The sequence below is a fragment of the Gadus morhua genome, chromosome 15 (genome assembly GCF_902167405.1).
Source record: "Gadus morhua chromosome 15, gadMor3.0, whole genome shotgun sequence".
In the NCBI taxonomy this organism is placed as follows: domain Eukaryota; kingdom Metazoa; phylum Chordata; class Actinopteri; order Gadiformes; family Gadidae; genus Gadus; species Gadus morhua.
Window position 1 is genome coordinate 11,703,920 of NC_044062.1, and position 26,946 is coordinate 11,730,865.

Here is a 26,946-nt window from a genome sequence, read left to right on the forward strand (position 1 = left end):
TTACCAAGCTCACTGTATGAGACTCGGAGGGGGGGGGGGGGGGGGGTGAAAGAGAGGGAGGGAGAGTGGGAGAGAGAATCTGTGTGTGTGCGTTTATGAGTTATCGAGAGAACGAGTTGGAGTGAAAGGGTATTGTTAAGAGATTGTGTTTGTGAGTGTGTAATATTTAGAGAGAATGAATGAGTGTGCGTTGCAATATGTTGGATAGATGAATGAGTTGGATAGAGAGAACAAATGGGACGAGTACGAGAAAGTATGTAAGAGGTTGTTTGATTCGTTGTGTGTATGAGAGCGAGAACAAGAGATGGAGTGTGCGTGTGTTAACCAGACATTGACATGGGAACCCTTATGTCATCAGTGTGTTATCTTTTTCAAGAATAAAAAGTGAATTTGATGAAATGTCCTGCTATTCAATCACTGTCTGCTTGAGAGAGAGAGAGAGAGAGAGAGAGAGAGAGAGAGAGAGAGAGAGAGAGAGAGTGAGAGTGTTGGGGACAGGGATGGGAACAATCACAAGAAAAAACCCCTCCTCGGTGTGGTCGTGATATTCATGCCTGTCGGGGAAAAATACCGGGGTCGTTGGTCGCTGACAACCTGTTGACACGGACAAATTTATGTGTATAGCTTAGAGAGAGAGACGCACAAGCACACGCACACGCACACGCACACACACACACACACACACACACACACACACACACACACACACACACACACACACACACAGAAGTGGTTTCTTGTTCCCGCTGGTAGATACCAGAGCTGAAGTTATTCTCTACCCCCCCCCCCCTCCTCCCCATGCTTAATTAGGAACGGCTGTGTGTGAGAGAGCGAGCGGACAGAGCGAGAGACACCAGCAGGCTGGGAGCGAGAGGGGGAAAAAGAGACAGAGTCAACACATGGAAGTATGATCAAACTGGATCCTCGCAGGGCTAATTCTGGACAAGCGGTGGTCGGGCGAACCATGTGACCCCACGATAGGCTCCATGAAAGGCGATCCCCAATCATCTACCCCCGCTAACCCCCTCTCTCACCCCCACCTCCCAGAATGGCAAGTGTGTGCGCTATAGACTGGTGTATTTTAATTCCTCCTCTAGTCATACTACACTATATATACTAGGGGGTGTAGGATAGCATAGTGGTTAGGGTTTTGGTCTCCCCAAAGCCAAAGGGGTTCAAATCCAATGGTCCACAGCCTGTAGGCAAAAATAAAGGCAGCTTTGGATAAGACGTCTGTTGAATTATTTATTAGAACAAAGACCTGGTCCTTCTACAACCATACTATTGAAAAACCAATGAATGTGCATTTATGTGAACTCAACTTTATTCCACCTCAATTGCAGTCACTCCGCTCTAGATTGGAAGTGGATGGACAAAGGAATTGACCGACATTGGCCACTGTGTCAATGTCATAGCTTCTCATGTACCCACAGCAAACATAACCTAACCTCGACTATGTCCAGAATAGGCCTAAGAATGACATAATTTCACATTATAATCGCGATTCTTTCTTCTGTGATTAATTATGATTCAGACCTTTTCACCTTCTGTCTCAAGGTTGCCTCTGTGTGTTGACATCACTGCTCAGTTGAACAGCTTTTCAAATATAAAAACTACTTAATCGAATGCAAACACACTTTACTCTGCTTTCATGTCACTATTTGCCCCACCACCTTTCTTACCGCCCGGTAGATAGGAGTAGTCTCTAAATTTTGCAGATCAGCTGAATCATAAATCGATTTCTTTAATCGGGAACTGCATTAAATCATCACTGCATTGGATTGTGACCCCAAGAATCGACATTGTGACCCCCCCCGGAAATTGAATCGAATCATGGTATGCTGAAAGATCCAACGCTTGTCGCAAAGACATGCTATAGAATGTCACAGAAGAAAGAACGGAACGCAGGGAAATAAATAAAACACATTTTTCAAGAAAGAGGAGTGGCACATATGTGGTGACAGCTGCACACATGTCGTGACGGTGTGTCTGTCACAGGAGATATTTCTGTCTGTTTAGTGGCGTGTTCCTCACTGGCTGTCACACACCACTCATGTCATCGCTGGCTGCCCTGCTGTCATTGGCTAAGAAAAGGAGAGGGATGAGAGAGTGAGGGGGGGGGGGGGGGGGGGGGGGGGGTGAGCTATGGGGGGTGGGCAAAGGGGAGAGATCGAGAGTAGTGGGAGGGAGAGATGGGGCGAGAGCAGCACGAGGGAGAGAGAGGTAGGGGTTGAGAGAGATCAGGGCAGAAAAAGAGAGAAATGGGTACGTGTGTGTTTGTGACAGAGGAGCGACAGTGTGTTCATGTGACAAAGAGAGGGGGGAACAAGTGTGTTCATCAGAGAGAGAGGGAGAGAGAGAGAGGCATAAGGAGACCAGCAGCTGTCTTGAATGCTCCTGTTCTCTGTCATTACTTGTGATTCTGTCTTTGTTTAGACTCCTCGCCCTCAGCTGTTAGCTGCGCGGTCCTTTTCCCTCCCTTCCCTTGAAACAGCAGCGCTTTTCCATGAAACATTGGAGCATGTGCCTTTCACACCAACAAAAAAAAACGGAGCCCACCTCATCCTCCCTGGGAACGGGGAGACGGGAACAATATGCAGTCTGATGGATTGCAATCTCCTGTTGTTTGAGCAGCGCAGCTTGTTGACAAACACCCAGTTTGACTTGGCTCAGGCACGGTGGTTCTATTACCGCAAAGCACGCTATTGGAATGCCATCATTATGGCCGCCCGCTGAGTAAATGCTAATAAAAGCTATAGTGGAAAAACCTATTTTGTTTTGAAAAGAATGTTGTCTTCAGGAAACTTTCCTCCTACTTTCCTCATGATTACAGATGTTATATTTGTAGACAACATCCACTTAACTTCCCTAGTGTGTGTGTGTGTGTGTGTGTGTGTGTGTGTGTGTGTGTGTGTGTGTGTGTGTGTGTGTGTGTGTGTGTGTGTGTGTGTGTGTGTGTGTGTGTGTGTGTGTGTGTGTGTGTGTGAACCAATCGCCCAGGACCTTACAGAACCAGTATCAACTGGCTGTCCTCTTTACCCCAGTGCTCTCCAGTCCACCCCAGTGCCTTCCAGTCCACGGTGACTCAGTGCTAGCGCTGGCAACAGGTTGAGTGTGTCTGATCTGCTAAGTGATGCCTTCTCATCAGCTTCAAATCCTCTGCTGGGACTGTAAGCTCTGCCTGACCCCTGCAGACTCCTCAGAGCACCATAACCCATCCATGTCCAGTCCATGAAAACACACTTGGTACTCATTATGTTAACACAGCTACCTCCTTATGTAACCAGAGCTGCCACCCTACACGGGCAGACTTATGGATGTGTGTTTTTGTATGTCATGTACTTAAGTGTGTGTGTGTGTGTGTGTGTGTGTGTGTGTGTGTGTGTGTGTGTGTGTGTGTGTGTGTGTGTGTGTGTGTGTGTGTGTGAGATTCGGCAGCTGCAAGTTTTTCCTTTTTCTTCTCTTACACTTTGTCTATATCGCTTTCTCTCTCCTGAAGTCTCATACTTTCTCATGTACTCTTTTCTCCCCTCCCTCTCTTCGCCCCCCTCTCTCTCTCTCCTCTTCCCTCTCCCTATTTAATGGGCTCCCCTGCTCTGTTTTTCCTCTCTTCTCGCTCCCCTCTATCTCAAATATTCTCTCTCTCGTCCCTTCTCTCCTCTCCCTCTCTCCATCTGTCCTTCCATCTCTTGTTTTCTCTCTCTCACTGTCTCCGTCTCTCTCAGTCTGTTTGTCTCTCTCTCTCTCTCGCCCTCTCTGTCCCTCATTCTCACTCGCTCGCTCACTCACTCGCTCACACGCTCACTCACTCACTCACTCACTCACTCACTCACTCACTCACTCACTCCGTCTCTCTCTGTCTCTGCAGTTACCCACCAGTATGCTCACTACCTCTGCAGGCATTTCCGGTGTGCTAACAAAGCACGTCCTGACTGATGAAACAGAGGGGAAACAGTCTTTGTGTGACGGTGGTGGTGTGGACTGCTTTCTCTTGCCCCCCCCCCCCCCCCCCCCCCTTCCCTGCATATGCTTTTGAAGTTGACCCCGGTCAACTCAGCTTTGGTTACAACAAAACTAATTCACTCCTCACCCTGAGGGATACACCGTGTTATAATAAAGCCTTTAGCCTGACAAGCCCACGGGAGGTGGCGATGTGTGTTTTACCAAAAGAAAGGCAAGAGATCAGGTTTAATGAGGTGATCTTATACCGAGCTCATAGGATATACACCGACACCACCTCCACCGCGCTTTATTAGACAGGGCTTGTTAAGCACAGTCCGTGTCTCGTGGTCCTTCCTTCCTTCGTTGTCGCTGTCGTCCAACAGGAAGTGTGTGTCTGTAAAGGGCCGTCGCACAAAGGCCGCCCTCGCATTAACTGCCAAGCATCAGAAACACACGCCCTCTATTATTGTCAACATCAACCCACAGCACAGTAGCGGTTTCTCGCTCTCGAACCAACGCACGTTAAAGGAATGTCTGCTCTGCTGTTTATGTTTTCTCGAGAATACGGGACAAGTTTGCAGTGTATTCATTTTTAGAATTCAGTCGGCTCGTATCTCCCGCAGTTGAGATATTGCGACAATTCGTAGATATTCTCAAAGATGAGGGATTATTTTCGCAAGTGGTTAATAGCTTCAAGATGTTATCGTGACAATTAGTTAAGAATATCGAAGTCGAGCGATCATTTACAATTCGCCTTCTTTACATTTCAGAAATTGAGATATTGTGATGGTTAATTAATATTTTCGAAGTTTAGATATTATTGTGACAATTCTTTAGAAGTTCAGTGATTACTGTGACAATTAGCCTATTTAACTAATTGTTGTGGTAGTGAGTTTATATTTCAGAAGTCCCAAGATTCAGTGGTGGGAGAGGAAAAGGAGAAATTAATAGAAAAGTAAAAACCTTGACTTAGTAGCAGGATAAGAGGTCACGAGAAAAACGTGAGGGAGAAAGGAGGGGAGGGATGAGAGGAGGGAGGGGCAGACAGAGAAAAACAGCATAGGAGGAATGATGAGGGAGGTAGAGGGGAAAGGGGGAGGGAGAGTGAACAGGGGAGGGAGTCTGAAGGGGAGGCGGGCTCTGGAGGGAGTGAAGGAGTCGAGGAGGGAGGGAGGGAGGAAAGGAAGGTTTAAGGGAGCGCTCAGGAGGACGAGTGTAGGACGGTAGGGAGGGAGGGAGAGCGAGGGGGATGGAGGGAGGGCGAACTAGGGAGGGAGGGAGGCTGAGTGAACTAGGGAGGGAGGGAGAGTGAAGAAGGAAGGAATGGAGGGAGGGAGAGTAAAGGAAGGGAGGGAGAGCCAATGAGGGCGGGAGGGTGAGTGAAGGAGACCGCATCCGCCCGGTACATTCCTCTGTGCTGTGTCATGCTGGTGCTGGGTTTCCTCCCGCAGCACGCGGACCCTCCGGTCTGCTGCTGACGTAACGGGCACAGCCACGGACGACTATGAGGCTAACACGGGAAGAAAACACAACAGAGCACACTGTGGGGGGGGGGGGGGGGGGGGCGAGGAAAAGCAGACAGTGTTTTGATAGAAGGGCGATCGAGGAAGAGCGGGAAACAATAGGACCGATGGGAGACGCACACAGCCATGGGGAGTCTAGAACAGAGTGTTTCTGTCCACGGGACAAGCTGTGCTGTCTCGTTCATCATGACGTCTTCCCCCTCTCTCACGCTACGTTTCTCTTAATGTCCATTAATTAATGGTAATCTATTTTATAATCGACCTCCCTCTCCTTCTCTCTCTCTTCTCTTTCACACACTCTCTCTGTGGTCTGGTCTTGGCGTCCAGGCCCGGAGCTGAATATCTGTGGTCTGTCTATACCTCTCGGTCTGTCTGTCTGCCAGTCCGCTTGTCTGTCTGTGGGTCTCCATTTCTGCCGGTCTGTCCGTCACTCGGCAGGTTAAAGAGGTTCTTGTTGGGCAGCCGGGGCCACCTCAGGCCCCAGTCACTAAGGGTCTGTTCACGGGGCCTGAGCACGGCGCAGCACGGCCACCGTTCTGTCATCTGGAGAGAGAGCGCCTGGAAAAGCCTCCCGAAATAACAGTCGGCTCAACCAGGGCTGAAACTCACCATTACAAGCAGTGTCAGTTCCTCGTTTATTACTACTACCCTTTGCTGTTTAGTCATTTAGAAGACGCTTTCATCCACTGCAACTTGCCTGATTTGAATTTTAGATCATTTGCTTTGATAAGTGTAATTACTGAGCAGGGAAGGGGAGGGTTGGTCATCTTGCTTTGGGGGTTGACTTGGAGCCCAGGACCTCTGGTCTGGGAGATTGAACACCCTAGCTCTATACTGCCCCCTTCATTAGGCCCACGACGTGTGAACGTACGTGAAGTCTTTCAGCAGACTCTGCTGTTCTAGCCAAGGTGACGTACAGGTGGGGCTGGGTGAACACCACGAGCATGTGATCCATGTCAGAGCAACCTCACACAAGTTAGTGGAAGTGCATAAATAATGGTTAGCGTAGCCTGGAGCAGGCTTAAACCTGGCTTAAATTAGCCTCCTTTGTCTGACAAGCTGCCAAGAAAACAAACTATTCATTTAGTATGATCTGAAACAAGGAAAAACCGCAGCCAAGTATTTGCATTTCTGAAGCACTATTATCAGGATAAGCGGTATAATCTGTTAAGTGCCCGTCTAGTGACGGAACATCTCAGTGCTGGGACATAGTACCTTGTCAGTCATGCTCTGTTCACACTGTGTGCATGTCATCCCTGTGTCTGTTCACTCCTTAAGGGTCATTTCAAATCCATTCTGTGGCGAGGTTGCCTCAGCTACAGAATGTGGACTGAAAAAACCTGCTATACTTCATAACACAATCCCCTACTCGCACGTACACATACTTGCATAAACGCACGCAAATACACACCACCAGATTCACTCCAGGCGCACACACACAAACACAGATACGCACGCACACGCACACACACACGCCAACAGAAAGACATGTTTCAAGGGCAGGACTGGCAGATCCAGTTTGTCTGTGTGTGTGAGAGTGTCTGTTTGAGAGTGTGTGTTCTGTCTGTGGCGCTGTTAGCGGCTGGCTGAGAGCAGCTGGCTCTGTCACAGAGGCACCATGGCTCTCTGAACCAATCGCACTCCCCCGGTCCCTGAGAGACACGCAGACGGCAGGCATGAGTAAGAAGCAGGAAATCAGTTTGTACACCAGGCCTATCTCTCTCTTATGCCCTGTGTCTGTCTCCCTCGCTCTCTCCACACTCCGTCGCTTGCCTTCTCCCATGCTCTGTGTCTTTCTCTCTTGAGCTCTCTTCTCACGCACACGCACGCACGCACGCACACACACACTCTATGTGTTCTCTTTTTGCCCTCAATCTCTCTCCCTCTCTCTCGTTCCCAGTTTCAGTCACACCCTCACTCTCAGCACGTCATTCCACCCCCCAGCACTCACTTTACTCGCTTGACCATCCTTGACTCTTTTCTCCTTTATCCTCCCTCACGCCTCTCTCACACGCACGCCCCCAAACACACACACACACACACACACACACCCACACACACACACACACATTAGTCATTTCTCTCCTTTATTCCATTCATCGTCCTTCCACTGTCTGCCGTCCAAACATCTTGCCTCCATGATGAGTGATAATTTTCCTCCTCTGCAGTCAGTGTGATGTCTAGAGCCTCGCCAGTCGTTGGACAGAAGCCTAATAGGCTCACACACACACACACACACACACACACACACACACACACACACACACACACACACACACACACACACACACACACACACACACACACACACACACACACACACACACACACACACACACAGCGGCCTGAGCTCTCTACAGGCCTATTCTCCTGTGTCACCGCACAGACACAGACACACACACACCCCACATGGGCGGACACACACACGCTCACACATACACACAGCCCACATGGGCAGACGGATACACACACACGCGGGCAGATACACACACACACACACACACACACGCACACACACCCCATATAGGTGGACACATGCACACAAACACACACACGCACACACCCCACATGGGCGGTCACACACACAGGGGTATTTGGGCTTAAACACAAAAACACACACAGGCACACTTATTATATACACACAAGTCTTGCTGTGTTGCACTAGCTTAGCATGCTAATAGCTTGGTGTGGCGCGCGGTGGGCCCGTCGAGGACGGGACCCCGGTGTGAGCGGCGCGCGGCGCGCTTACGGTGACCTTCCGCGTGCCAATCACAACTGAACTGCTCGGCGGTCTGTTTGGCTGTTGGGGTGGGTGGGTGGTGGGGGGGGGGGGGGAGAAAACGGTGCAAATTGAAAGCAGAAATCCCCCCGGTGCGGGACAAGATGAGCCCTGGAATAAATTATTCAGGTGGCAGCTCCTCTCTCTCTCCGCTGTGCCGCGCACGCCTTCTGCTCCGCGCGGCGGCATCTGTCAGGACGGCCAGTAGAGATTAATCCAGATGTAGGACTGGTGCACGCGTGTGTTTGTGTCTGTGTTCATTTCTGTGAGTGAGCCCGGGCTATTATTTGTGTTTTTATGTATGCAGGAGTGGATGTGTTCCAAGTGTTAGTACGTGCTTTGGTGTTTGTATGTACGTGTACTCTCAGCTCGATATGTGTGTATTGTGAAGGAAAGACGTGTGTGAGTGTGGGTGTGTATGCCTGTTTGGCCTTCTCGCTCCTCCTCTTCTGTTGCGTCCCAAACTCCCATCACACCGTCTGACGAGGGAGACGGGGGCTCGGCAGGGGACTGTATTTCCTCTCATGGGGAGGGGGGAGGGGGGAGGGGGGGGGGGTGGGGGCTGTAAATAAACAAGCCAGCAAATCAATGCCTCCATTTGTCGTTCCCTTCTCTCCCCCTCACTGTGATAATACTGCGGGTGTCGCGGCGCGGGGAGAGACGGCGTTCCCAAACAGACGGCGCGCTCAGCGTCCATATTTCCTCCTGGTAGGAGAGTGAGAAAACACGCCGACGCGCTCCAGCCCCGTGTTCCAATACCACCGCATCCGTAAAACTGCCACTTTGTTTATTTAGTTCTGTGTGTGTGTGTGTGTGTGTTTCTTTATCTTTTTAGATTTTATACGTAGCGTTTAGCAACCAACGGGAGTCCTTTTTGTGTTTGAGTGTGACTACGGTGCGAGCATAAAGCACGGGTGTATTGAAAACCAGTTTAGAGTGCACCCGCTTACCAGCACATTAGGGACTGGGACATAATGAAGGGCTTGAATGGGTGAGATTGTTGTGAGGAGCTGAAACTCGGCGTCTAGTCGGTGACCGTTGACATCCATATTCAACCGTCTCTTTATGTGAATGTGCTGTCATGTTGTCGACTTGAATGCAAACACAATCGTCCTGTTTCCATTATGTATGGTTAATGACACCTAGTGACAAGGCGCCGGAACTATGATGCTGAAATTCTGTTTACATGCATGAGCTGTGGGTTTTCAAAGTTTCAACTTAAACTTTTGCATAACTTCCTTCATTAACATTGTTTTTTGCCAAATAAATGTTTTATTTATTTTTATTTTCTCCAAACTTGGCAAAGCGCACAAAAAAAGGCAGTCTTTCCACAGAAAATATTAGTGAGGGGAACAACTGGCATTAGTTACAGTTTAATGACTAATGGAAACGTCAAATAATGGCCTGAGCCGAACAAGCCCTGGTTTTTAGGAACAAAAGCAACCTTCCCCAGCGTGTAATCCTGCAGCTTAGAGAGCCAGCCGCTTGGCTAACGCTAATGCTAGGCAGATAATGCTAACACAAAGCTACGCACAAGGGTGGCTAACAAGCGGCTGTTAGTCCGCCCCTCTCTGTATCTGTATCCCACATCCCTGTGCGGAAATCACATTATGAGAACCTAGTTACCGAGTTATAGCTAGTTAATCACGCACATACAGATCAAATATGTTCTGGGTTGAGTGCAACGAAGGTTGCACCGGTTGAATAAGTGAAAGGGATGTATTTAGCATCCTAGCATGGGTTTAATTGTTATAAAACACGTGGCAAGTCAGGGGACTGAGAAGATCAGTCACGTCTTCTCTTGCTCCTGACTCCAAATTTTGTGTGCTGGTAAAGTAATGATGGGGTTTGTTCCTTAAAAAACGGCATCACATATACACATAGAATACATTTGCGAGAGTAGAACTGCGTTCGACATGGTCTCCATATTAGGAGTTTCGGCAAATCAGTGTTCCACTGGAAGATCCGAAGTAGAGATAAAAACATTTCTCCATGGAAGGAGTCTGGGGGATTCTAAAGTCTGGCTTCCTCTACCAGACAGACGTCCAACACAAAGAATCAATTTATCTGAGGTATTTGGCGAGGACGCTCGCACACAGAAGCCCATCTTTCCCACCTTGCCTCGCTGTATTTATGCGTTTCCAATCCATCCGATGCAGGACAAGATTACGTTGTTAAATCTCAACTGACAGCACCCAAGCTAATCCTGTTGTCCCCAGTGCCTAAAGAAAGGCCCGTGTCTGATTTCTCCCCGCCTTCCCTTGTAATGTGACCATTTTCTTTTTTGTTTCTCCATTTAGACCCACTCCCCTATTGGAAGAGACAACCGAGAAACGAGTTGGGCCTACGAGAAACCACAGGCACATCCTCATCTACTGGTAAGCATTTAGGCTTTTATCAACCTTGTCTCTAACCCTAACCCTAACCCTAACCTTTGTTAACCAGTGTGGCGCACCTCTATTCTGGGGGCCTCTCGGGTTAATTGAGCAAACACAAAATAAGAAAAAGATTGTGTTGTCTGTGCATTTCTGTTGTGTGTTATGTGGTCATGTCACCATGTAACCATGTACTTACCACTTCATGTTCAAAAGTGCGGTGAGTGAATCCAGAGAGCTCTGAGGCTAAGTTGTTGAATCGTTTTTTGAGTGAACTTGGTGCTTTGACTTTAATTCAGAAAAAATAACCCACTGCCTCCATGTACTTAAATGCAACTTGACTTGATGGCTATTACTCGGCTTACATTGTTGACTTACGTATGGGACTTACACCGGGCCAATCAACTGTTGCACGGTTTTGAGTTCCCCGAGTGTACTCAAACTCTGAATGTTCCACCACCAGCATCTCATTACGGGCCAGTGTACATTACTGTAATTGCTATCAGAGGTTTAACGGTTGTGTTTTGGCCAGCGGCACTGGGCTCTATGATGGGGGGTTAGTGTACATTTATCTGCATCCTGTCTGCAGTATGCGTCGTCTCTTCACGTGGTAAACAGCTGTTTTCTGTCTCAGGAAACCGAGGAAAAAGTCTCAAAACCTTTAACTATCTTCAACCACAGTGCGTACCTAAACTCTCTGGGGTCTAAATACTGCAACGCTTATGTTTAACCACATTAATCTCCCAGATCAGCGATCGGCCTCGTTCGATCAATGACCGGATCATTCCGTGACATCGTCCAGGAAGGGGATATATCACTGTGAGATTGATCAGTGTACTGTGATTATTGTTCCGCCAGTATCAAACGTAGTTCATAATCTCATTCATTCATGAATGAGGCTGTAAAGTGAGGTTAACCCTCTGAGGAGAGCCCGCTTGTACTTTTATTTAGTGGAGGGAGGTTAAAACGTCTGCACCATAGTTTTTGTACACAAGTAGGAGAGGGAAAAGCTTCAAAGCACTTGAAGGTGATCCATTTTTGGTGGCATCTGCACATGCTGCAATATGCTAATGAGCAACGCTGCAAAAAAAAAAAAAAAACAGATTGCCAGGAGGAGAGAAGGGCAGACCGGAGGTAGAGGAGAGGGAGTGAGAGAGCGGGAAGGTGATGGAGATGGAGGGAATAAGGGAGAAGACTGGAAAGAGAGAGAGAGGGGAGGTGGGGGGGAGTGATGGGGCGAGAGAGAGAGAGAGAGAGAGAGGGGGGGTGGGGGAAGGTGATGGAGAGAGAGGGGCTACCGATTTAGAGAGCAAGGGAGAAGACTTGGAAACAGAGGGAGGGAGAGAGCGAGAGAAACAGACGGAGGGTAGTTTAAATTATGGATGCAACCTGCGATTTCCAAAAGGAAAAGAAAGAGAAAGGAATAGCGCAGAAAGCAACCGCAAGTCATGCATATCAGATTATCCATTTTCTTATCAAGGTCCTTGAGCAAACTGGCACACAATCTATCCTGTTTGTGTGTGTTCATGTGTTTGTGTGTGTGTGTGAAAGGGCGTTGTGGCATGAATATGAGCACGGTTGAGTGAGAGACTACGGATGTAGGCTAGTACGCACATTAGCACATTGCATTATCCTGAGTGACTTGGACGACAGACACATGGGAAGGAGGGTTCAGGAGTATTTTACACTCTTTGACAACCTGAATGTGCATGAGGAGGATACACTAGCAGTCGTATTCTACACTATATTCCATGACCATGGCACTTTGCACCGCAAAGCGGAACCCTGGGACATTTCCGTGAACTCAGATCTATAGGAAATCATCAAGCTGCACACGTGTTTCTGTTCAAACGTCAATTTCTTCATGTGTCGCTTTATATTATGGGAGGTGGGAGGGGTTGTGGCTAGGCAAGCATACATGTTGCCCCTGCCCTGTCTACCCTGAGCCTATGCCAACCCCACCCAGACACCCACCCACTCTGTGGGTGACTGGGCTTTAGCCCCTCAAGTGGGGAGAACCTCTCTCAGTCTCTCAACACCCAGGCCTCAGAGATGAGCAACAAAACAAATAGAGATACGTCACGCCCTCCATTTGGTTAAAAAAAAAACCGAGATGATAAACTTAATATGATGTATATTGGTCACCCATGCTATGCTGATTATGCAACTCCAAAAATGAAATGTAGTAAAAATCGAAAAAGATGGGAGGGTGATTTAGAAGGGCATGGTTTTTCTAAGAATTGGACCAGAGCCGCGATTCGGTTAAAGCAGTTTAAGTCTGCGGGCGGATTTGAGTTGGGAGCAGGATACCATGAAGCTGTCCTGAAAACTGCCTGCGTGTAAATGTGTGTTAATGTGCAAAGTAGGTCATTTATTTGGAACGGATACAGGCATGATCTGCCTCGCTCTCCCAAGTCGTGTCAGAGTGTCGTAACTGTTTCATAATATAGTGGGGAGGGGGGGTCAGGTGCTGGCTTAGCCAAGGATGGGCATGTTTGTATGCAAGTGTTTATTTATGTGCAAGACGAAAGCCGAATTCATTAACAGCGGGGGGTAAAGGTCGGGGAATCGAAGATGAAAGCAGATTGATGGTCGATCTATCTACAAGTGGACACTGCATCCAATAAAACTCACGCTGAATCCGATTATCAAACAAACAGCTCAGAGGATTAATTCTGATCTCTCTTTCTCCTTTGCTTTTTTTCGGACAAACGTTAAATCTGCAATCCATCAAATCCCTACTAATAATTTTTAGCATTTGTTTGAGTTATTTTTATATATAAATATATATATATTCGGATTTACATACAGATTTAATGACCGTGATCCTGAACTCTAGAACACTGCACAGCGCCATCGTCGGGTGAGATACTTATGCCAGGATTGCGCAACGTGCGCTCCAAACGAAAAGCAGAATGTAGTGTACACAGCAAACTGGAAGAAGTCTCGGTGACAGCGCGTCATTCCCACTGTCCCTCCAAGTGATGTCAGGTTGTTCCCCCGGACCCGTGTACATTACGCTGTGGACTGATTTCAACTGCAGGATTTGCAGAACCATGGCTCTCCAGGGTACAGTATGTTCCCTGCCATTCGTCCGGTTAATATTTCACAAAGCCCACAAAGGCAGTGGACTGAGCACTGGAGCTTTTGGCAGATTATTTGATCTCGGTCAATATCATCACGTAAGACCCCTCGCTGGTAAAGCCGTGTGTCGTCGTGACGCAGGGCCCTCTTTAACCCTGGAGCGCCGTGATCCGGGGACATCGCGCTTTCGCCCGCGACCCATGTTTGTCTGCGATAGTTTACCACCAAGGAGAGCTGCTCGCGTCTACTTTAAACATGTCTCCCTAGCTCGCGCTCCCTCCCGCTTTGTCTCTCTCGCTCTTGCTTTGGCTCTCGTTTTCTCTCTTGCTTTCCCTCTCCAAACTCTCCACACTCTCTCCTGCTCTCCCTCTTGTGTTGCTACAGCAAAGCAATAAATAAACAACATTCACACTAATGATAATCAGTCTCTCTGCCTCCCTCTTTGAACCGGCCTCCCGGTAAACCAATGTGACTGTAATCACTGCTCACCTAACCAACTCATCACTACGACAGTTCAGCAGGCTCTGTCTGTATCCCTTCCACCTCAGAAGCACACCTGTAGCGCTGTAGGCCTTAGGGAGACCTGCACACTCCTGTATAATATGTTATTAGGCAGGAGGATAGTGCGGACTGTTTAGGGTGTTCTGGAGTGACTCCGAACCAAAAGGTCCCCATATACACAACGGTCTACCTCTAGTAAGAGGCCCTAACCAGTTACCTGCTTCTTAATTACATGTTTCTGAAGTCAGTGTGGGGCGAATTTGAATATAAGGGCCACCTATGTGTCACGTCTCATGATGTGTGTGTGTGTGTGTGTGTGTTGGTGTGTGTTTGTGTGCAGACACACGCATGCAACGTCACGGAAATAAACAGAAAGGGGAGCAGCTGGATTGATCTGGTTGTGTTTGGCAAGCGCAGGGAAACACGAGCACGGAGTCGGCCATTAAAGGGTGCATTTGAAATCTACACAAGCAAGCGCACACATCTCGCATTACAGAAAGAAATATGCCCTGGCGTGCGCACAACTGGTGTGCTTTTTCTTGTCTGAATGAGGTTGTTTGTGTGCGTGCGTGCGTGCGTGCGTGCGTGCGTGCGTGCGTGTGAGAATTTGTTTGTAAACAGTTCTAAAGCCAAAATAACAGTTACTTCAGTCTATAATTTCATAGTGAGTGTGTGTGTGTGAGTGAGTGTGTGTGTGTGTGCGTGCGTGTGCCTGTGTGCACCAACACACTGAACATAAAATACACAGCAGCTCGTCCCTAGTCCCCTGGTCACAATCACTGCCTGAGAGAGAGAGAGAGAGAGAGTGAGAGAGAGAGACATGGAGAGTCAGAGAGAGACAGAGAATGAGTCATAGATAAATGGAGAGAGATTTGTACAGCAAGTTAGAGAGGGGGAGTTGGAGAACAAACGAAGGTTAGAGTGGGAGAGCAATAGATAGAAGGTGGAGAGAGAGAGAGTTGGAGAGAAAAATGGAGAGACAGCTTGGAAGGGAGAGGGAGCGAATATGAGCGAGATAGAGAGTTAAAGAAGCACTAATTATACCCTCCAGCGCCATAGCTGTAGCACAAGCTTGGTAGCTGGGTCAGAAAGGTTAAGGTAAAGGCAGTGTTCAGATGATTTAAGTCTTTATCTCTCGAGTATCTCAATGTCTCTGGGCCTGAAGTGATGTCTGAATCCAGGGCTCCATGTCAGGGTTACTGGTCGGGCAATTAGCGCTTGTCACTAGTTATTCGCGCTGAAGAAGAAGGTTTTGTTGTTGCTAAGTGGATTATTAGGCCTCGCTGAATCCTCGCTGTGTAGAATATAAAACTCTTCATTTTAATGTGCGACTGTGTTTTGAAATATGGAACAGGTGGAAGCTGAACTTCATTGTGATATTCGTCACATAAACCGTTTGTTTATTTAATAATTCTGGATTTGAACAGCAATAATCAAAGCCAACCCTTTTTTTGAACTACGTACCTATCTTAACTCGTGATCCTGTCAAGGCTCAGGTCAAGCTTTAAAAGGCAGATTAAAACAAACCCTTCTTAATATTCTACTCTGCGCTGTGTGCTCATTGTGAAACAAAAGGGCTAGGTTAGCCAAATCATGTCTGACATCATCAGCAACAGCTGCAGGGGAGGGAGAGAGGTAGAGGGAGGGAGGGAGAGGGAGGGGGGGGGAGAGAGAGAGAGAATAAGCTGACCTGAATGCTCAGCTGAGCAGTGAGAGAGGGAGCTCAGCCTTGATGGTGGAACTGGGACAAGATGGACCACAATGCAACATGGCTTCCCTCACCTTCTGATATGCATACATCCTCTGGTGCTGATCCCGCCAAACACCCATGGTTTTCTACAAAGCAGCCTGTTATCGCCTTCCTGTTTTCTGCATGACTGGCAGACACATGTTTTGACGTCGATGCATTACACGTAAGGGCCAACTTATCTAAAATCCAATATATTCAAATCACACAAAGATTGATAACAGATTGGAAACTTTGCCCCACTGTACAGCGTCTTTAGGAGCTCTACCTTATGGTGCGGCCACACCAGACGCGTATCTCGCGTACTTTTTACGCGAGATACGCGAGTAAAATGTTGCTTGACCATTTTGTGTCAAAAATGGTCGCATACGCGCAATACTCGCTATACGCGCCTACGTCACTCGCCTAGATGAGTCCATGTCCATGCAAGTGAACGGAGCGTTCCCTCTTCGTCATAACTATCAAACCAAACATCCTTCACATTCACCGAGCGAACATTACGAAAGTAAAATGCACATTTCTCGCTAAAAATGTTTCCATAAACGCATTTAATGGCGTAACTATGTTACTATTTCCACCCAGAATAAAGAAAGTTGTCGGCCGTGGCTGCGCTCTGCGCTGGAGTCCGAGGTAGGAAACCCCAACGCCGCCGTGTTTGGGTGATAGAGTTTAGATCGGGTTAGATTAAATAATCTCGGATATAAATAACAATAATCGGGTTAAATAACTTCACATGGTGTGTCTGGTGTGTTTCCCAGCAGAGAAATAGTCCGCCAAGACGTAGTAACCAGAGACTCTGTCCATGCAAGTGAACGGAGCGTTCCCTCTTCGTCATAACTATCAAACCTTCACATTCACCGAGTGAACATTATGAAAGTAAAATGCACATTTCTCGCTAGAAATGTTTCCATAAAAGCATTTAATGGCGTAACTATGTTACTATTTCCACACAGAAAAAAGAAAGATGTCGGCCGTATGCTTCTGTCCAAGCTCACTACTCTCTGCCAGTGACGTCGGGTCAAGCTCAACGCTGATTGGGCAATGCGTGTCTCGTCAGACGCGTATCTCGCGTACTTCGCGTAAAAAGTTCAATTTTTTGAACTCTTTTGAAATGTACGCGATATACGCGATATACGCGCGTAAAATGTTGCTTAATACGCGAAATACGCGTAATACGCGCGTAAACCAATGGTTCCCTATGGAGAAAATGGCGATTTCATACGCGAAGTACGCGAGATACGCGTCTGGTGTGGCCGCACCTTAACACAGGGCCTTGGTGGCCCTGGGTTAGCCTGGGTTAGCATGCCTGGGTTAGCCTGGGGAGCTGATGAACAGGCTTCCTCAGCCCCCCACTGACCCACCTTATTACCCCTGGCTCACCCACAGAGAGGACGCCAACGAGATGTAGGATGGAGGGCCAATCACAGTGGGTGGGCGGGGATAAGGTGAGGGGGGGCAGGGAGTGGTTAGGGAAAGAGAAGCAAAAGGGTGTAGAAGAGTCATGTTGTGTGTGGCAGGGAGAAGGGTTATCTGACTCGCACGCACACAACGTGAGCATGCACACACACACAGCTATCCGTCCTGCTGATCTATTGTCATGGTGACTATTAATGCAGTCTTAATCATCGGCAAATAGGAAAAGGTGTATTCAAATTTTGTACACGTCTGTTTGCAAATACAACACTGTTTGTCGTGTCTAAATATCTTAAACAAATCGTGTGTGTGTGTGTGTGTGTGTGTGTGTGTGTGTGTGTGTGTGTGTGTGTGTGTGTGTGTGTGTGTGTGTGTGTGTGTTCCCCTAGAGGTCTGTCCTTGCTTTTTAGATCATTACCAGTCTTATCCTCCACTGCCACTCTGTGTCGGGGTTGACACACACACACACACACACACACACACACACACACACACACACACACACACACACACACACACACACACACACACACACACACACACACACACACACACACACACACACACACGGATGTTTGTTCTCAACGTCTGCAAAGATAAAACCCAACCAAACCAACAGCAATAGTGGTTGTCTCCTGCTGCCTTCTCTCCTCTCTTTTATGACTGCTTCCCTGTGTACACAAACCACACACACATCACAGTCAGCAGCACTTGTATCTATACACATGTTTAGAAATGCTTGTTTGAAGTGATGAAGGTGTGAGTGTGTATATGTGTGTGTGCATGTGTGTCTTGCGTTAGTCTAGGTTTGTGTGGTTGGCATGTCACAGCAGACTCTTACAAGACACCTGTTTTGAAGGTGTGTGTGTGTGTGTTTGTGTGCGCGTTTTGTGTGTGTGTGTGTGTGTGTGTGTGTGAGTGAGAGTGTGTTGTACAGAAGTTGAGACCCATAGGGTCGAGTTACAGAACGGGCCACATGACCTGTTCTGTTTGCCCTCACATGAGGTCAAAGTTCACACTGTCAAGGTGTCAAATGATTGAATTATGAATGGTCTGGCTATAAACATATATATGACGGCACTAAAAAGAGGTTAAAGTATTTATAAGTCTTTGTTTGTGTTGTTTATCCAGTATTATTGTTTTGTCTTTAAGGATGCCTAAAGGTTAGACTGCTGACAATGTGTATCGAACCCAGCCCCTTTGAACACCCACGCCTCTACGCTATACACTACCCCGATTTTATTCCTTTTTCCAGAAGATGTATTCTTATCGGGCTGAGTGAAGAAGCAGCTTTGGATGCATACCGTATATACATTATCTACTGTATATCGACATAGCTATGCACACTCTGTTGTTGCGTTAATGAGTACACTCTCTTTCTTCCTCAGGTCATCAGAGGAGCTCATTGTAATGAGTTACTTAATCTCCTTAGTAACAGGGCTGCAGGCATTAATAATTAGCAGAGGCTTGACAGTGTGACACAATACTTCAGCACTCTCTCTCTGCATACCTCTTATACACCCTTTCCTTCTTCATTTGTTTATTTTCCTCTGTCTGTCTCTCTCTCTCTAGCTGTCTCTCTCTCTGTGTCTGTCTGTCTCTGTGCGGTATCACTAGCTCTTTTAAACAGGAACTGGAACAATTTCCTGTTGCAGCTTTGCCATGTTTGCCTTCCCTTGTCTATGTGTGTGTGTTCTACGCTTTGGCGTGTCAGTGTTCCTGACCCCCCGTCAGGACAGATGAACGCTCCCAGCGGAGAGGTCTATGACGGCAACGGCTACTGCCGACTGTACTTTCGGCTGGGAGTGAGCTCCCACATCTCGACACCATGCGTTGTTGTGTCGGTCTACTTCCTACGTCGCTGCTTGCCAAGGGGTTGCTTGTATTTCCTGCCCTTCATTTAAAAACAACACCTTTTGTACACAGCTTTCCTGCAACAGAATACCTGCTATCAAGCTGTTTCAGAGTTTGATGGAAATGTGGTGAGCCTCTGTAATTGGTCATATACAGCACATTTACGTTTATGTCTTTGTATATATACAGTGTATCTATCCTTATATCCGCACATGCATTATCTTCCCCCCGTTAAACCAATCAGCTGGTCGGAAATGTCCCTCTAATGGCAGACTGGTCAGCTGACCGGTTCCCCCCCTGGATCTGAAACCCACTCAGCACATGATGTGATGCCACGCAAATCTCTCGGTCCGATCACGGCAATTAGTATCTGACATGGAGTTGATTTAGTGCAAGGTAGCCCTTGTGGGTTTGCACCATTGTAGTGTGTGTGTGTGTGTGTGTGTGTGTGTGTGTGTGTGTGTGTGTGTGTGTGTGTGTGTGTGTGTGTGTGTGTGTGTGTGTGTGTGTGTGTGTGTGTGTGTGTGTGTGTGTGTGTGTGTGGTCAGCTCTGGTGTGTGCTCAGGCCGATAAAGGGGGAGATCCTTATTGCTGCTGGCCTAGAGGCCCGGGGAAAATCAATGTTTGACTTGCTGCTTGCTTGATGAAGGATGCATTGCTGGTTCCCTTCACCCCCACCCCTCTTTTTCTCTCTCTCTCTCTCACACACACACACACACACACACACACACACACACACACACACACACACACACACACACACACACACACACACACACACACACACACACACACACACACACACAGTAAGAAATGTGTAGGGGCTGAAGTGTCCGTTATTGTATGTATGACACCGTCTTCAGACACGCACACATTCTTCTCACCTCTGTGCGTTTGTATCGACCCGAGCCCTGGCTGGAGAATCGCCTGCCCAGCAAACAAAATCAATGCAGGCCGTTCTCCCTGGCCCTGTCAGCCTCCTGTTATCTGCTATGAATACAAAGCACACACACACACACGCACGCACGCACGCGCACACACACACACACTCGCACCCACACACTCGCACTCACCCAATGGCTTTCACACCCTCTCTGTGAGCTGGACACCCGACCCAACACCAACCAACAGGTCGGAGATAGACCCCACGGAGTCACTGTGTCTGGTAAGGCACTCATCACTTTCAGTTTATTATTTGTTAGTAATTTATCCCCGTCACCTGAGGGGCCCTTCTCCTTAAGTGGGGGAGACTGGTGTGCTACCGGTATTCCTAAAGATTTTCCAACAAATTTGCAGGATTTTATCATTCCGGCATATTGCAATACACAAATGGAAACTCCAATACAGCGAACAGAGGAATGTGTGCGTGTGGATTGGTTTTCTCCACAATGTTGAAAAAGCATTAGCAAAGTGGTTACACTGAGTATTTATTTAGCCACTGGCCGCTCTACTCCATTTTGGATCCGATTATGCAACACTCCCAATTCTCCCTCTGTCTGTCTTTCGCTCGCTCTCTTTCTCTCTCATATATAGTACATATATGTATGTATGTGACATGGCTGGATAAGAGCGGTGGGGGAACGAGGGCGTGCAAGGATTGATCGTGTAGTAGAGTGCCTTCTGTCTGGAGAGAGAGAGAGAGAGAGAGAGAGAGAGAGAGAGAGAGAGAGAGAGAGAGAGAGAGAGAGAGAGAGAGAGAGAGAGAGAGAGAGAGAGAGAGAGAGAGAGAGAGAGAGAGAGAGAGAGAGAGAGAGAGAGAGAGAGAGAGAGAGAGAGCTGTCATTAATCAAACCTCCCTCCACCTTTACTCTCCGCTCTCTCTATCCCTCCCTTCCTCCTCTCTCTTCATCCCATACCCCACCGCCTCATCCCCTTTTACATCTTCTTCTTCTTCTGTTCTGTATGTACCTCGGAGCACGCCGTCCACACAGAAGGGCTTCACAGTGTGTTTTTACTCACTCCCAAACACCACTTTGGAAGGTGTTTAATGCTGTTACGAGGTGGCAGCCCAGGCACAGAGCCCTCCAACCTGCAGGGATGCACACACACACACACACACTCACTCACACTCACACTCACACACTCACACTTATACACAGCCACACAAACACACAAACACACACACACACTTACCTACCCTTAATTCACTTAACCCCCCAGTGGCTTTGCTTCAGAAGCTAGCTTATTAGCCTCCCTCAGTCCTCTGATGCTGTAGGCCAAGCCTGCTAGCCTCTTTGGTCCTGGGCTGCTTCTCTGAGGTTCAGAAGAACATGAGGAAACACTGACAGCCGTGTGTGTGTGTGTGTGTGTGTGTGTGTGTGTGTGTGTGTGTGTGTGTGTGTGTGTGTTGTGTGTGTGTGTGTGTGTGTGTGTGTGTGTGTGTGTGTGTGTGTGTGTGTGTGTGTGTTTTCATGCTGCTAGACGGTTGTTGGTTTTGTGCTAACTAGCCTCCTCCTTGGTAGCGGATGTGGCCTTAGACAGTTGGCTGCTCTGGCTGCGTTAGCCTTGGCTATGCTTGTTATTACAGTGCTGGGGGCCCCGGAACACCCTGGACACACGCACGCGCGCGCGCGCGCAAAGTGAAACTGCACAGTCAAACTGCACAGTGAAATACTAGTGCTTTGGTTAGTGTACTGTGTTGATGTATTTTCCCACACACAAAACAAAACAGTGTGTCTCTATAGTCTGACTCTTGTGGTTAATTCTTTACGTCCGCCTATATTGAGGCTTTCTGTCCGTCTCTGTTAGGGCTCTCTGTCCGTCTATGTGTGGGGCCAGGCTGTCTGTCCGTTTGGTCCGTTTACAGTTATGGATGTCTCTCTTCCTGTCTCTGTCCATCTATTCCTCCCATGTATCCATATGGGTCTATATACAATGCTCTCCTTCTCTCCTAACAGAGGCACTGCATTGAACAAGCAACCGCGTGGGCTTATTAAACATTCATCCTGTTCCGCGAGCCCTGAGACCAATTATCTCACCTCTCTCTCTCTCTCCCTCCCTCTCTCCCTCCCTCCCCCTCTCCCTCCCTCCCCCTCTCCCTCCCCCCTGCTATGACGACAAACAAACGCAGAGTCACGCCACACCATGTTGCGAAAAGAATCGCAACATCTGACACAATGTAAATGGCCTCTCTGTTTTCCCATCATGCTGCGCATCGCTGGGTGGGTGGTGGGCGCCGCCGGCTCTCCGGGGCACCCTGCAGCACATGCCATCCTCCGTCACATGTCACACGCCTAGGCGAAGGACGCATGGGAGCAGGGAGCAGCGTGAGTCGAGCTGGAGGACTTGAAATCCACACTTCATATGGGGGCATGCGCTTCATCAAAGAGGGGGCGGGGGGGGGGGGGGGTTGCAGCCATCGCATGCATATTGCACACATACAGTGTATTCTGACACCCCTTCCAACCCCCCTCTTCTGGTACACACACACACAAATACACACACAAAAACACACACACTTACATTTGTACTGTTGGCGCATGGCACTGCTGTTTGAAGATCAAACGCGCTGGTGGTTTTGCAGCGCAGCAGGTAAATAAAAGGCGTGCAAATTGAATGTCGATATCTTGGCGTTTCTACCGGCATACAATTAGCCTGTTTAGACTGCTGCTATACAGCGGGTGTGCCTGTTTGTGTGTATGTGTTGTTGCCACTAAAGGCAGTAGTACTGATTGATTATGTATACAAGCTGATGCAGGCTACCTCTCTATGCTAATAGCAGCAGGAGGGTGAGGAGGAAATGGACTGGGTTTTGTTGGCGCGGTGGAAGGCTGTGTAGTAAACCTGGCCATTAACCTTGCATTAGCCCGCTCTCTTTTAATTGGCTGCTACAGTACGGTCTTCGTGACCGCCGGCCCTGGCTGAGTTAGTCTCTCTCGCTCACTCTCCCTCTCTCACTGTACTCCCTGTACGCGTTGTTAGAATCTGACTTGGTTGTAATTAAGGGGAGAGGAAGAGAGAAAAACGCGGATTGGGGGGGATAAGGGGGAACTGAGAAAGAATGAGTGAAAGACAGGAGAAAGAGTGAGTAGGAGAGAGAGAACGGGAGAGTGGACAGGTGCGAGAGATTTTCCTGCTTTCAAATCCCATCTCTGTATACCCCGGCTAGTGACTTGGTGTGTTACTTACTCAGTGTGGACTGGCGGCCGTGCACGTTCGCCCGCGCGCCAGCACGACGATAAAGCCCACGTCTCCTGACATCGCCTCTCTTTATGTCATCATCTTCAAAGAGCTCTTGCATGACAAAGACCTATTACAACCGGCGGAAAACAACACAGCCCCTTTCTGTTCCGAGATGTTCTGGCCCGCATGGGCTGATGTGTGTGCGTCTGCCCGCGTCTCGCGTCTCGGCGCCGTGTGGACAATGTCTTGCGCGCGTGCACAATGAAAAAAAAAAAAGAAAAGAAAACACACACATACACACACAGACGCTTTAGGCATGTGTTTACGGGGCAAGGGATGGAAATAAAAACAGTGAGACAGAGCGTTCCCCGTCTGTGCTCCGGGCTTGGATGAGGGTTTGGGATCGGAAAGCTGGCATTCCTCTCAGGAAGTGTTGTTCCTCAAAACCTCTCCGTAAACACTGGAACACTGAGCTGGAGAAAATGTCCCAGACTCACTGTTTCCACTGTAAACATTCACACATACAAATAGCGTGTCTCTCCCTCTCTCTATCCTTCCCTCTCTTTCTAACCCTAACCCTAACCCTCACTTCACGTCTGTCCTTAACCTTATCCTCTCATTCTTCAGTCTTCCTTCCTTTCTCTCGCCCTCTCTACCTCTCACTCATAATGTCAGCAAGCCATATTTTTTCATGAGGAGCTCAAGTAGCAGACCTGCTAGATACCATTAATGTCATGATTTCCATACACCCAGTGTTTCATGTTGTATTTCAGTTATTAGACAGGAACACCTGTAACAATTTGAACTATCTTAAAATATGATACCTTTTTTATGGTCCCATCATGGCAAAGACGAAAGATTATTTGAGTCAATAGGAATACACACACACACACACACACACACACACACACACACACACACACACACACACACACACACACACACACACACACACACACACACACACACACACCAGTAAATTGTCTAACAACTCTGCAATGTCACGTGGAGCCTGAACATCCACAAGCAGACAAACGTACCGAGGGGAAATTGATGCACAGCTGTTGCCCATAGGAGTCACTTCAACCACTACTTCTACCACTACCACCACTACCACTACCACTCCCATTCCCACTCTCACTCCCACTACTAAAGCTGAACTGCCTGTGCCACATCTCCTCAGAGCGAGGCCCTGCTACGGTCCCAGCCCTCCCTCTCCCCTCTGATTGTTTTCCCTGGCGTTGCGGAGGAGACACGACGTCATCGGTACAAGAAGAGGGAGATTAACGCACGACAACACAAACAATGACCCACTGGTCGTCAGGGGGTGTGCTCGCGTTCCTCTCTATGCCGGAGCATCACTTCGCGGGGATGTGAGAATATGTTAGCCGCTAAGCCCCCTACCTCCAAGACACGACCGGGAGGATCCTCCCAGTAGGATGGCCGTCAGCCCGGGAATAACCACTGGCAGTGTAATCTTTTACATATAGAGACCGTCTGGATGTGGCCGATACGTTGGCCGCTGTGATTCCATTGCGCTTTGTTACGTTATCGTACCGCGAGCCATCTCTCTCTGCCTTTCACTTGATTTAATGCAGGCAAGCACACGTGTGTGTGTGTGTGTGTGTGTGTGTGTGTGTGTGTGTGTGTGTGTGTGTGTGTCACACACGACCCGTGCTGTTTCTTAACCACCCAGTTGGGTAACACACTAACTCGTGCGCGCGTGTGTGTGTGTGTTGAGAGAGGGAGAGAGTGAGATGGAGTGTGTGTTGGGAGACAGTGGGAGAGATGGAGTGCTGTAGAGGGAGATAAACAGATTGGGTGAGACAGAGACGGGGAGGGAGAGAGAGAGAGAGAGATGCATGGATTGAGAGGGAGAGCAAGCGTAGGGAGGGAGTGGCAGACTGAGGGAGGGAGGGAGCAGGAGAAAGGGTGGACGAGGTGAGAGACCCCTGTTCTATTACATTTCCTCTGTGCTGAAAGAGGAGGCACGATGGACACTACATATCTCCCCGCCGCGCCAGAAAACTCATCTAAATGGAAAACACACTGTCTTCATTATTTTTATTTTTTTTGAGAGAGAGAGAGAGAGAGAGAGAGAGAGAGAGAGAGAGAGAGAGAGAGAGAGAGAGAGAGAGAGAGAGAGAGAGAGAGAGAGAGAGAGAGAGAGAGAGAGAGAGAGAGAGAGAGAGAGAGAGAGAGCGAGAGCGCTGAAAGAACAGGGGGGTTGTCATGGTAACAGCCATCTGAGCGAGCGCAAAGCGGGCGGCCAAGGGGCTGGTTTTAGGGCCAGTCGAATGAAGAAGAGCGAGTGAGAGGAAGGAGAGAGAGAATGAGAAGAGTCAGAGAGGGGAGGGTAGAGCGGGCAGGGAGGAGATAGATAGATAGAGGGGTAGAGAGAAGGGGAACGAGGGGAGAGGGAGAGAGAGAGGACAGGGAGGGAGGAGAGAGATAGAGAGAAGGGGAGAGGGAGAGAGAGAGAGAGAGGACAGGGGGGGAAGGTGAGAGAGGGTGGATATGGAATCAAAGAGGAAAAAAAGTGGTAGAAAAAGACAATGCTGAGACTAAAAGGGGAGGGAGGTGGGAGACCGAGAGGGAGGGAAGAAAAATACCAAATGATGGGGAGAATGACGGAGAGGTGTAATAAGGGCATGTAAACAAAGAAAGGGAAGAGGCGGAGAGGAAAAAAGAGAAGTTGTGATCCACAAGCATGGATAGAGGGAAGAAAATGGAGAGAGGGAGAGAAAGAGGAGCAAAAGGGAGTGCCGTGTGTGTGTGCTGAGGGCCAGTTAGTGACTCAGAGAGCAGCTCATTCCCTTATTAATTTGAAGGGGGCAAGGAGACGGTACATTTAACATCTTAAAGAATCACTTTGCACTGTGTCATGCTGCATCCCCTGGTGGTGTGTGTGTGTGTGTGTGTGTGTGTGTGTGTGTGTGTGTGTGTGTGTGTGTGTGTGTGTGTGTGTGTGTGTGTGTGTGTGTGTGTGTGTGTGTGTGTGTGTGTGTGTGTGTGTGTGTGTCTGTCCAGCCATCGGAGATGAGGGAAGCTGAGGAATTGGAGTGTTGTTCTTGAGCTCAGCTGACAACATGAAAAGATAATTCAATTTTAGGCCTTAATTTGTATCAGTCACATAAAATGCACAAATTTGTGTTGTTGATTTATCCATAACTTTGTTTATAATTGTATTATTGATTTATAATACGGAATACATTTATTTGTTCTTCTTGGCGGCCCCTCTGACTAAGACATCCTGTTTGGCTCAGCTTACTTGCGATGTTGCGTTTGCCATTATATATGACATTTAATAGACCAAACAACCCGGCAATTGATCAAATCAGCATAAACATCGGCGTGGAGAAGAACAGTTATTGCAGTCCTCTATCCCAAAGCGGTGCCAACGCTTCCTTGCCCTCACTCTGTTATGTGTTGTGTTCTTAACCCGCATTCCAGATACAGACACACACACACAATCGTGGCCAGGGAATTGTCGTGGTGTGTGTGTGGGGTTGGGGTGGGGGAGGGTGGGGGGTGATGATGATAAGTGCTGTCGGCTTGTGAGATTGACCAGGGAGACACACACAGCCCCCGCCCCACCGCTGGGCT

At 48.4% G+C, this 26,946-nt stretch overlaps 1 protein-coding gene across 3 annotated transcripts in view; it reads left to right on the forward strand.

Annotated features, from left to right (window-relative positions):
• zmiz1a (zinc finger, MIZ-type containing 1a) overlaps positions 1–26,946 on the forward strand; it is a 110,726-nt gene that overhangs the window by 32,898 nt on the left and 50,882 nt on the right. For all 3 annotated transcript variants that reach the window (XM_030378315.1, XM_030378313.1, XM_030378314.1), the window contains exon 3: positions 10,545–10,622. The gene's annotated coding sequence lies outside the window, so the exon portion shown is untranslated. The remainder of the gene's footprint in view (positions 1–10,544; positions 10,623–26,946) is intronic.